Consider the following 12,454-nt stretch of genomic DNA (forward strand, 5'->3'; position numbering starts at 1 on the left):
TTTAGTGAGATAAAGTGAATCTGTATTCAGTCACTTTTTTGCTTGTTTTTATTGCAAATTATTTCAGAATCAAGAAATAATTCCATCTTTTCTCCATCAAACTTTTTGGAGACCTGAGAAGAAAAGATCATACAGCTTCCATGGAGAGGGAGATATAATTTATCTTTAAATAAAGACAAACTATTGTGGAAACATCATGGGAATTGGTTTGATGAATAGTGCTGCATGCATAAAACCTGGATTTAAGCCCTGCACTGGATCATGAGAGGTCTTGAACGAGTAGATGTGACTCGGTTATTTACACTTTCGAATAATAGAAGGACTAGGGGGCATTCCATGAAGTTAGCAAGTAGCACATTTAAGACTAATCGGAGAAAATTATTTTTCACTCAACGTACAATAAAGCTCTGGAATTTGTTGCCAGAGGATGTGGTTAGTGCAGTTAGTGTAGCTGGGTTCAAAAAAGGTTTGGATAAGTTCTTGGAGGAGAAGTCCATTAATGGCTATTAATCAATTATACTTAGGGAATAGCCACTGCTATTAATTGCATCAGTAGCATGGGATCTTCTTAGTGTTTGGGTAATTGCCAGGTTCTTGTGGCCTGGTTTGGCCTCTGTTGGAAACAGGATGCTGAGCTTGATGGACCCTTGGTCTGACCCAGCATGGCAATTTCTTATGTTCTTATGTCTGCTCCTTGAGCCAGCAGGGGATGGAGATGCTGCCAAGAGGGCGTTCGTAGCCTTGGAAGGGAGGGAATCCCAGCCGTCACCAGTGACATCTACTGATGGGGTTCACGGTGCATGCGCACCGGATTTGAAATGGATCTGCGCTCTGGAGCCCTTCTACTGAGTGCTCTCGCTGTGATGACTGGATTATGGAGGGAGAAAGGCAGGTTTCATTTTGGGGGGAAAAGCCCTTGTATATGTGAATGAAAGCTTATGGCATCTCAGCTTCAGGTTTTCTCCACCTGCCGCCCCATGTGATAAATAACTGTGATTGGAATAGTTCCCGCAGGGCTCAATACTCAAATGTGGAGGAAGATAAGCCAGGTCCTGCTTTTAGTCCTTTTATATAACAATCAGAATGGGCAGCAACCTCTCAGGCCTTTCCATTCAAAAGAGGTATATACTCTTAACACACCTGATGATTCCTGTGGGAGTGAAAGCTTACTCTGGAAGGCCCAAAGCTTAACCTCATGGTAGAGAAGAGCTCAGGACATAATCCATGTGACTTTCGTAGCCCTGCCTCTTGAGTTACCTTCAGTACTTCACAAGGTTCCTTTGTTTTGATGCTCAGGCATCTGCAGACACTGCTTTTGGGAGAAAAGTGTTCTAACAAGTACCGAGCATTGTATTAGACGGGAACTTGGCATCTTAGTTCTTAATTATTTCCTGCTACGGCTCTGTTTTAGCTAGCCTCAGTGTTCCTGCCTGGTCTTATATTGTTGTTAGCCTGAAGTCAGAGTAATGATTGTCTCAAGGCCTCTGCCACAAAGGACCATACCTGTGTATCCAACAATCCCTCCTGCTCATGTGTGAAAGTGAAAATAAATGGAAAGGGAAGGAGTGTCCTCTGTATGGGGGATACAATTCAGGAGAAAAAGGGAAGATCCTGCCAAGCACTTTCTGCTTTGGTTTTGCCTTCAGTTGGATACAATTCAGAAATGGGAAAATGTTGCCAAGTATCTCCGCTTTGAGATTTCTAACCCCTTTATGTTCAGCAAGTCCATCTAAAAGGGAGTTAATGGATAACAATTCCTTTCATTTGATGCCTGGAAGGGCTTTTTCTAGCTCAACAGACATCTCTTGTTCAATGACTGCTGGAGGATATGGGTACCCCTTACTCAGATGTATCACATATCATATACTCATGTATAAGTCGAGAAATGTAAGCCTTAAAATTAATCTTAAAAAACAGGGTTGCCTTATCCATAGGTCAATGCTAGTTTCCTCCTCCCCCCCCATAATTACTCTGATGGCTACCTCCAGTGCTTCACTCCTTCCCCCACGGTTATCCACGCTCATTCACTTCTTTCCCCTCCCAATCCCTGAACTCACCTCCTACTAGCAGGATGACAGGAGATGCAGCTATTCAGATGCGTCCTCCCTCTTCCCCTGCCAGGACCTGATTGGCGTGCTTAAAACCATGTGGTTCAAAGCGCGACACTGGGATCCCATGGGGGAGGGGGGGGAGGATGCATCTGAGCAGCCATAACGCCCGTCGTCCTGCTAACAGTGGGTGAGTTAAGGTATCAGGGAGGAGAAGGAGGGAAGGAGTGAACCAACGGGGATAGTCATAAGCCCCTAGACTTATCCATGGGTCACAGCAATTTTCTTACTTTTGTGGCCCAAAAAATACCCCCGACTTATCTACGAGATTGAAAATATATATGGTAGTATAATTCAGAGTAACATAGTAGATGTCACTAGATAAGGACAATTTGGTCCATCCAGTCTGCCTGGTTCCCCGACCTAAAAATATATCGGAGCCTTGCGAAGCTTCTCTTTTTGAAATGTACGCTTCATCAAGCAGCCAGACCATCATGCTGGGCATGTTGGCTTTTCTTTTCCCCCTCTAATGTTCCATGTGATTAGGCATACAGGGCTTTAAAACTAGTCAGACATTCAGATGCACGCCTATCCCCCCCATTTCTTCCACCCATCACTCCTTCACCTACTCTTATCATTCTGCTCTGTATTTGTCCCAATCCTTAAATTCTGTCATGGTTTTTGGATTCCTCACTGCCCTCCGGGGTATCTCGCTACTACGGAATCTCTGGGTACCCACTCCTTGGGGGCCTCTCGCTTCTACTCACCCTCCGGGGTTAATCTGCCTAACCTTAAGGACACCCGCTCCTCGGGGGTCCTGTCTGCTTTCTTTCAGGAACCCTCGGCGCTCCTAGGTACTCGCTCCTTGAGGGCCTATTCTGCTCTGGGTATCCTGTACCTCGGACCTCGGGTCCCTCTCTTCATTCTACTAACGAAGGAAGTATCAGCACTGCTACTCTGTGAGTATCGCTACGCTCCAGCTCTCCTCATTCCACCCTTCAGGTTCACGGCCTATCCCGCGCTGCGGAACACTACCGGACCCTTACTACATCTGGGTGAGACCATCACTACCGAGACTGTCTGAGCTACTGTGTTATCGCTGGATTAAAGTACTGTCCATTCCTTGGGCAAGATTCTACTCACCAATTGCAGTATAATAAAGCTTTCTCTCCTCAGTGCCTGCTTACTAGAGTCTAGCCAATCGTTGTGGTTCCCCACGGGGCCCCTCCCCTTGAGAGGAGTCATCGCCACTTCGACCAAGAGTCCACAATATGCCACAAAACCAACAAGAGGCCTGGGAGAGTAGGAGAATGAGACTGCTATTGCTTCTGATTCTCTGAGATGGGAAGTAGAAGAATTTTATTTTCTCTGTGTTATTTTTAGGAAAGGTGTTTCTGAATATTTCTATATGATTTCTCTGATGTATACTGCAGGCAGAGTTTGGCTTTTTGGGAGGTTCCAGTTTAGCGTTTATCTCCATGTCTCTCTTTCTGATTTGTGGTTATTCTGTATTTATGAGCAGGCAGGCAGTGTGCTCCAATGAGGCTGCGGTGATGAGTGCAGGTCTAGAAAAAAAGACAAATTGGAAATGGTTTTCCTTTTTTATTTTTTTCTCCTAATGGTCAGAAGTGGAAAAATTGGAAATTTTAGAAGAATATATAAATTTAACATCACAGTTGGTCTTATTCTTTATCAAAGAATGTTTTTGTTTGTTTGCAGTACCAAGGAAGGAAGGGGCAATGTTGGCAGCCTGTCTGCAGGCAATGAAGGGATGTTTTTGCCCTGTAGACTGTTCAGAACAGTCTGTCAGTTTGACAAAGTTCCCCATGCGAAGCTTCTAAGAAAATTGAAAAGTCATGGGAGAGAAGTAATATACTTTTGTGGATTGAAAACCGGTTTAAAGATAGGAAACAGAGAGTAGGATTACATGGTCTGTTTTCTCAGTGGAGAGAGGTAAACAGTGGAGTGCCTCACGGATCTGTACTTGGACTGGTGCTTTTTAATATATTTATAAATGATTTTAAAAGGGGAACAGCTAATGAGGTAATCAAATTTGCAGATGATACAAAATTATTCGCAGTAAAATCACAGGCGGATAGAGAAAATTGCAGAAGGACCTTGTGAGACTGGAATATTGGCATCCAAATGGCAGAAGAAATTTAATGATGTCAAGTGCAAGGAGATGCACAAAGGAAAAAAAAACAAAAACAACTCAAGCTGTAGTTATACGATATTAGGTTTCAGGTTAGGAGTTACCACTCAGGAAAAAGATTTAGGCATCATAGTGAACAATACATCGAAATCATTAGCTCAGTGTGCTGAAGCGGTCAAAAAAGGAAACAGAAAGTTAGGAATTATTAGGAAGGGAATGGTGAATAAAACAGACAATATTATAATGCCTCTGTATCGCTCCATAGTGAGTCCACACCTTGAGTATTGTGTTCAATTCTGGTCGCTGCATCTCAAAAAAGATACAGAAAAAGATGACTAAAATGATAAACGTGATGGAATGGTTCCTCTTTGAGGAAAGGCTAAAGAGGTTAGGGCTGTTCAGCTTGGAGAAGGGATGGCTGGGGGGAGGGGGGGGGGGGAAATATGATAGATGCTATAAAATCTTGAGAGGACTAGAATGGATTAAAGTAAATTGATTGTTTACTCTTTCAGATAATACAAGGACTAGGGGATATACCATGAAGTTAGCAAGTAGCACATTTAACACAAATCAGAGAAAACTTTTTCACTCATCGCACAATTAAGCTCTGGAATTTGTTGTCAGAGGATGTGGTTAAGATAGCTAGTATAGCTGGGTTTAAAAAATGGTTGGATAAACTGCTATTAATCAATAGGGAATAGCAACTGATTAATTGCTGGCATTAGTAGCATGGGATTTATTTAATGTTTGAGTATTTATCAGGTACATGTGACTTGGATTGGCCACTGTTGGAGACAGGATATTGGGCTTGATGGACTCTTGGTCTGACATAGTATGACATATCTTATGTTGTTATCACATTCTCCCCCTCCCCTTCTGTTTTCTAATGGGTACATTATGTGTTCTTTAACAATTCCAAGTAGGGTTTGTGTTGCAGGTCCTGTACCGTTTTGCTAGCTCTTTTCTGAACTGCTTCCATCCTATCGAGCAATCTGCAGGCTATCTGAGACGATTACACCTAGGTATCTTTCCTGTGGCAGTTTCCAGTTCATGTCCTTCTAACTAATAAGTGGATAGTGGATTTCTGTGTTCTAATTGAGATGCATGATTTTACCCCCGTTTTTTTTTTTATATTGAGTACAAACCTATGACTGTTCTTGCAAATTTTTCAGGCCCCCTTTCATTTTTTTTCACTTCTTCGGGCACGTCTGCCTTGTTACAGATTTTTCCCTCACTTGATGGTAGTATTAATTTTCCTGATTAACAAAGTGGGCTACGAGTTAATCAGTCCTTTACAAGGCAGAGCCTTATTCCAGGGGGCCAGTCGCAAACTTCCTCCGGTGGGGGGCTTAGAGTATATACAGGCTGGCCCATGGAAAAGTTGTCCGCCTCCAATACCAGTGCCACGCAGGCAGGCTAGTTTCCCATGGGCCACCCTGTATAACACAGAGACCAGGCAAAAGTCAGAGACCCTAAAAGGACGGTCTTTCTCATATTTTCTTTGGCCAAAGACAGAACATTTGGATGCCTCTGGCTGAATTCTCAGGGTAAACAGGTCGCTGCAGGAGGTCTCTTCTAGCTGCAGCCTGTGAACTGGAAAACTAAGCTTAGGAACTGCCAGGTTACTTCCGCACGTAGCCCAAAGTGCCTGGAAAATCTGGAATGGATAGGAGGTAAAGCAGGTGTGATCCGGAGAAACAGGCTTGCTTTCACGTTATGCCCACTGCTCTGTGCTTTCATGGAAGAACTCAGCGGAACTAAAGGCCTGGATGAAGTGAATTGATGAGGCCGCACTGCTTTTTAATATTCATCGATATTACCTTGCCTCTTTAAATCTGGCCTACAGTTGTCTAATGATCTGGGGGATGGGCTGGGGAAATCTGGTTTGCCCCACTGAGAAATGCACTTCTCATCTGCTCCCTGCCATCTTCATTGGTTAATATAGAGAAGTAATAACTGAGCTTTGGCTGGCTGCTCTCTGCATAACTGAAGACAGAATGATAAACCTTCGGGAACAGAGCATTTAAATAAAAATAGAAATTTTAATTTGTGAACAATTATTATTCAAATTTAGTGCCTGCCTTTGAATAAAATGTTATCCTGATTGTAACCCTCCCTCCCCCCCAAAAAAAAACTTAGTGCACAGATATGATTATTCTAAGTATGGTAGCGTAACACTGAAACACAACAAAGCCCAGTGGCAGAGTGTAATAAAAATATTTTAATACATTGCCATGCATGCATGGAGAAGAACAGTGCAGAGTACAAAACAGCTGATAAACAAAATGAGAAAGCAGATTTCCACAGCTTTGAGAGTACATGCCCAAAGACATCAAAAACATCGTAATATTTCAATGTCCAAGTATTTAGATCATTCCTTCTTGTTTGCACAGGTATCTCAGTACAAAATATAAAGCAAATATAAAAATGATAAAGTAGGTTGAATCATACAGTCCCTCAATAAAGTCAAATATTGTTCATTTCTTTTTCTTTTTTTTTTTTTTAATATATTACTGCTAACACCTGGGTTACATCCAGCAGTGCTTGTCAGATGATATATAGTGCGTCACTTGTTCTACTGGATCAGTTATAAAAAAAAAAAGTGCATCTGTGCCTGTTTTTAAGGAGGCGATGTCACAGTAATCCAGCTGTGAAAGCAGTAATACTAATATACAGCCAAGCTTGGAAACAAACACAAGTTAAGATTCTATCTTTTTATTCTAATTTCTGTTTCCTTCCTAAAGATAAATTGTGTGTTTAATATTTTTTATAGTTCCTCTTATGCATTATGGATCTAAGCCGGAGGTGATCAAGCTCTGCTTCTCAAGGACAACCAGTGGGGGCCTGGTTTAAAGCGTAACAAAAAACAACACATAAAGTCCAGCAACCATAAATGAGAGCCAGGGCAGCTCAGTGGCTCAGTGAAAGGTCCCTAGTTTGATCCCCAAGCCAGCAGCATCATTGCTTAAGGGTGAGAGCTGCTGGCAGGATTCATGATCCACAACTGAAAGGCTCTGTAAGGAGTGCTGGTGCATGGACCCTGGCCCAGGACCATTGACCAGACAGGAACCTGGGAGATAGAAAACAGGTAACTGAAAATAAAGGTTTATAGCACCAGCCCTGGTCCAACTGAGCTGGAAGTATAAAGGACACCACTGATGGGTCAAAACACAAACCAACTTAACCCTATAAACTGGAACCAGTACATGCCAGTAAATCTGACAAACATTCATTGTGGATACCCCGAGGGCCAGACCCACTGGCGCCTGTAAAGAGCTGGAGTCTGAATGCCCCACTGGGCTGATTCCAGTTAGAACATGATGGCAGGCGATGTTAAACAGCCCATGCCCTGGCTTCCTGTTAATTACCGAATAAGATTTAAGGTTTTATATTTAGCATTTCAAACTTTTCACTTTAGCACCCAGAATTATCTATCCAAATTTCTGATCCTGTATTCCCAGGGCCAGAGCAAGGGTATTAGGTGCTCTAGGTGAACCTTCTGCTTTGTGCCTGCCCCCCCCCCACATTGCACCAGCCCCCAGGGGCGAAACCTGCTTCCCCCGACCTCTCCGCCCCCTGCGGTCTCCTGTGCCCCGTGCTTTGCTTCTCCTTGCTGCCAGCGGGTTAGGCTCTGCTCACGGCCCCACATAACTGCTCTTTGGTGCCCCCTAATGGTCAGCACCTGAGGCAACTGCCTAGTTCGCCTAATGGGATGCGCCGGCCCTGCGTATTCCCCTGCCTGTACCCGCCACTCATTACAACAGGGTTATCTTCATCTCCCTCCTTCGTTCATTTGGATGCCACCAAAGAAAGGGCACCTGTACTATGGAACTCCTCTCCCTCGGAACTTCGGGACGAAACAGATTATCCAAAACTTAGAAAGGCAATAAAATCATGGAGGCCGATATTCAGAAGCCATTTAGATAGGTAACTGTAAAGTTATCCGTCTAACTGACAAAGTGGCGATATTTCTATTCTAGCCGCATAACGAGAATTTAGTCGTATAATTCGGGGGGGCGGTCTGGGGGCGGGCCAGAGTTAGCCACATAACTTATGCGGCTAACTCTGATATTTGGAGTTAGCCGCTTAACCAATGCAGCTAACCCTGGTCGTGCCGTAGGGCTGTCCTAACGTTAGCCGGATATACTTATTATAAAAGCATAAGCTATATATGGGATAAAACAGAAATCAGAGCAAGAAGGAAACACCTGTCGATATTTTGCAGACTCCTCTGGCCAGTAGCGCTGCCTTCAGCAGAACACACAGATGCAAGGCTGTGAATGTTACCGAAGGAAAGACGAGGACATTTACAGAGTCCTGAAAAACCGTGGCACCCTGGGCCTTTATTGTTGCAGTATAGTCACAGGACCTGTGCCTTAGGACAAGGGACAAACTGCAACTGTAAATGGACTCCTGGCAGATCTCACTGGCTGAAACCTGCTAGGATGCTTGTGCAGCTGCAGAGAGTCCTGCTAGCCCCTGCTCCCTGGCAGAGAGGCGGAGCTGCATGGAGATGGTCACACTTAGAGCAAAGGGGCGGGGAGGAGACATTCATGGGATGGATGGGTACAAGAAGTAGCAGGCTGAACTTAGGAATTCTCTATGGCTTGATCTTCAGGCTAGTGCAGTACTCTGCATTTTTGCAGTAAAAAAAAAAAAATCAACCCCCCCCCCCCAGAACAAACTAAACCAAAATGTCTTTGATGGATTGAGTTCCATTCATATTGGAGCTTAAGCATTTTACCACATGGATCAATAATTTCCACTGCAGAGAAGTCAGCTTTTTATTAGGTATATGCAACTGTACTGCAATATCGATCCTTCTTTTCTAAAATATTTTAATTCAGTGGGAAAACATATTAAATAGTCAAGTTAACTGGAAGTGTTCTGTAGAACCAGTATAATCACAGAGAGAAATAGCTTCAATGGAACCTTGTTTGTTTAAAAATGCAAGCCCTATGCAGGTAAGATATACGGGGTGTACAACCTTCAAAATCATTTAGTATGAAGCGGAGAGATCCGGCGGCTCTGAAAAGCTCAAATCCTTGACTTAGCTCTCTGCTTAGGAAAGTGATGCAGTGGGTTCATGCAGAAACCCCTCACCTCTGGAGGTCTTAAGTCCCAAACAGAATGAGTTTCATGATCCTGTAGTCTCTGGCGGGCCCTCAGCTTTTCTTTCGGAGGTAACACGCATGCTGACAGAATTGTCAGGACCCACTAAAGAGAACAGGCCTGGGCTGCAGTGCAGGCGAGCACCGGGGAAGCCCCACACCCTGCCTGCAATCTGCACATGAGTTTCCTGTGGCAAGTACCAACAGGCCCCACCTAATGCTGAACCTTTGCCCTACCGAGCAGCAATGATAGGACTTCCGCAGTCACTGTAACATCGGCTCCCCAATTTTTTTCTTCATTGGGATGTATAGGAATAAAATACTCAGCCAGCAAGCTGTAGGCAGCCTCATTTATTTTTTGCTGGATTAATGTAATACATTGTGACTAACATTTCCAGAGTTAAAATCCCTTCGCCACGAGGGGAGCTTAGCTCTCAGAATCCAGTCACAAACATATTCGGCTCGTCTAAAAAGGCATCACCCGTAACTTGCTTTCCTGATCTTTATTTTCTACGTCTGCCAGTGGAGTGACCTCAGGACTTCATTCACAGGTTTCGTGAGGAGTAATCTCCTTTTCGTCTCCCCAGAGAGTGACAGAGGAACTCAGCTCGATTAGGGAAGATGGTGAAAGCTAGCACAAGAGCAAGCTCTGCCAACAGTTTAACAGAGACATGTTCCAGGGCTCAGTGGTAGGGGATAACCTTTACTGGGAACCAGGAAAGGCAAACTTAAACCAGGTCTTAAAGAAGGCCTTGATTTAAATAACTATTTTTCCACGTATGTTATAGTTAAAAATAATAATGATGCACACTCACTGGTTGATATAACCATGAAAATATGTTATTTAAAGGTGCAAGTACGTTAGGTTGGCTGATAAATTTTTTTCCTTAAAGGTGACCTCTAATTATGTTCATTTATTTAAATGAAATAGCTTAATAATTTCAAATTTATTAATTATACATCATATTATGCAATTGTGAGTGATATATTATTTATTAGATAATTTTGATTTGTACCCAGCAGTATTAGGATGGCAGCTAGAATATAATTAAATACATAAAACAACATGAACATGTTTTTTTTTTTAATTTAAAAAATTTTACTAGACTACTAAATCTCTGGGCCTTAAAATGTTTTATATTAAATGCAGAATCTCTCTTATACAACTTTATTATAAGAAGAAAAATGATTGCAAGGTTAAAATTAAAAATACATTTAAAATCAATTTAAATCAAAAACTCCAATTTAAATGCAAAAAAATTTTTCATTTTTGTTTAAGTCACTGAATTTTGACAAATCCTGTAAGAAGAAAAGCTCATTTAATTTTCCTCTTGGCGGAGCCAAAAAAAGTTCAGCTATGTCCCAAAGGAAATAAAATCAGTAACATGAATCCAAGAAAGCCTGGGATAAGCACAGAGGATCTCTAGCTGCAGAGAAGTGAAGGGAAAGGCAGAGAATAGATCAACCGGGGCCAATGGTATTACACCCGGAGAGAAACTGGGCAGACTTGATGGGTCTAATAGTTCTCACCTATGTCATACTCTAGGTAAAATCATTGTTAAAGCTAAAAGGGAAACCAGTGTGCAAAGATTTGATCTGGTGCCTGACAAACATTTATTTATTTATTTGTGGTTTTTATATACCAATATTCGTTTAGTAACATACATTTTTCCTTTCTTTTCGGCTAACCTTGCTGTTAAGATCAATCGCCAAGCTTGTTTTTCAGTTCCAGCAGGAAGCCAGGCAACGTCTATTAGGAGAGAAATATGAAAAAGGGCAAGTGGGCCTGATGGCTCAATCGTGTTGCCATGCCGGAGACCCAGAGTTTTATTCCTGGGCCTGGCTCCTGCTCGGTGGCTGGGCTGTGGGATGCTCTGGAGGCAGCATTCCCGGTCCCAGAAGGAAATCCCCATCCTTGCTCAACAGGGACATCTGCTGGCTGGCCGAAGAGAGCACGTGTGCTGGGGTTCCAGAAGAAAGCACACAGTCTGCGCCTCTCAGCCAGAGGGACAGTCACAGTGATGGCGGAGGGCAGTGAAAAATGGGGGGGATCCCCGGGCAGATATCAACGTAAGCTCAGGCTTCGCGGTCCCAGCTGAGTCAGATCCCGATTGGACTGCGTGCCAAAATGAGTAGGAGGAGGCCTCAGACCACTGCCAGAAATTTTAATCTTCTGCTTTCATTTCAAAACAATCACGTTTCCCTCTAATTGGTGTATAATGCTGCCCAGTGGCACTGTACATCTTGAGCTCAGCACTGCTGAAAAGGGATCAATTACCTTGAACTAAAGCTGCAGAGCAGATTGGAACAAGCATCCCAAAGATACAAAAGGCCGGCTTAACTAGGAGGTTTCTTACAACATGTTAATGGCCTATTCTGGCAGCATCCTATCACCTTACTTGCGCGGATAAACACCACACAACAAAAAAAACAAACATTTTTTGTATAAAAAAAAATTCTTGGAACATCTGTATCTCTTCCCTATTAACCCTCCCCACCCCACCCAAATTGAATTTCTATTAAAAATATAAAATGAACGAGAACGATGAAACATTTTACGAAACGACAGCCTTCTTAAAAAAAAAAAAAAAAAAAAAATGCCACCATTAAGTTCGGCCTTTAGATTTAACTTAAGCTGACCTTGGTATCTTTGGGATTCACTGTTGCTCGGCTTTCTGCATACAAGAGTACCCAGTTCTGTGAAGGAGGAGGGTGGGTAAATGGGCTTGATAGAGCCGGTGTCCTATAGCCGCATGACAGAGAGACTTTCAATGAGGGGAAACCTGCAGACAGAATTCCACACTGGCAACAAGACAAAAAGGTTGAGGTAGTCAAGCATGCTTTTCTGTTTCTAGCTGTTACATGGAATAATGGCCACCCACCGATGAGTACTAGCCCTGTTGTGACAAAAGCTGTTAAGGGGAACCCCCCCCCCCCCCTAAAATACAGCCAGTCCATAAAGAATAAAGAAAATTTGGCATTTTCAAAAGGTTTTACTTTTTCAAAAGGCAGTTTTAATGTCTAGCTGTCATGGAACAAAAAAAAAAAAAAATTCTCCACAGTGCCCAGAAGAAAGCAGGGCCAGGGTCTGAAAACGCCAACGACGTGCTGACACACAAAGGAGGCCGCCACAGCTGAAAAGC

This window comes from Rhinatrema bivittatum, chromosome 2 (assembly GCF_901001135.1).
Source record: "Rhinatrema bivittatum chromosome 2, aRhiBiv1.1, whole genome shotgun sequence".
Classification (NCBI taxonomy): Eukaryota; Metazoa; Chordata; class Amphibia; order Gymnophiona; family Rhinatrematidae; genus Rhinatrema; species Rhinatrema bivittatum.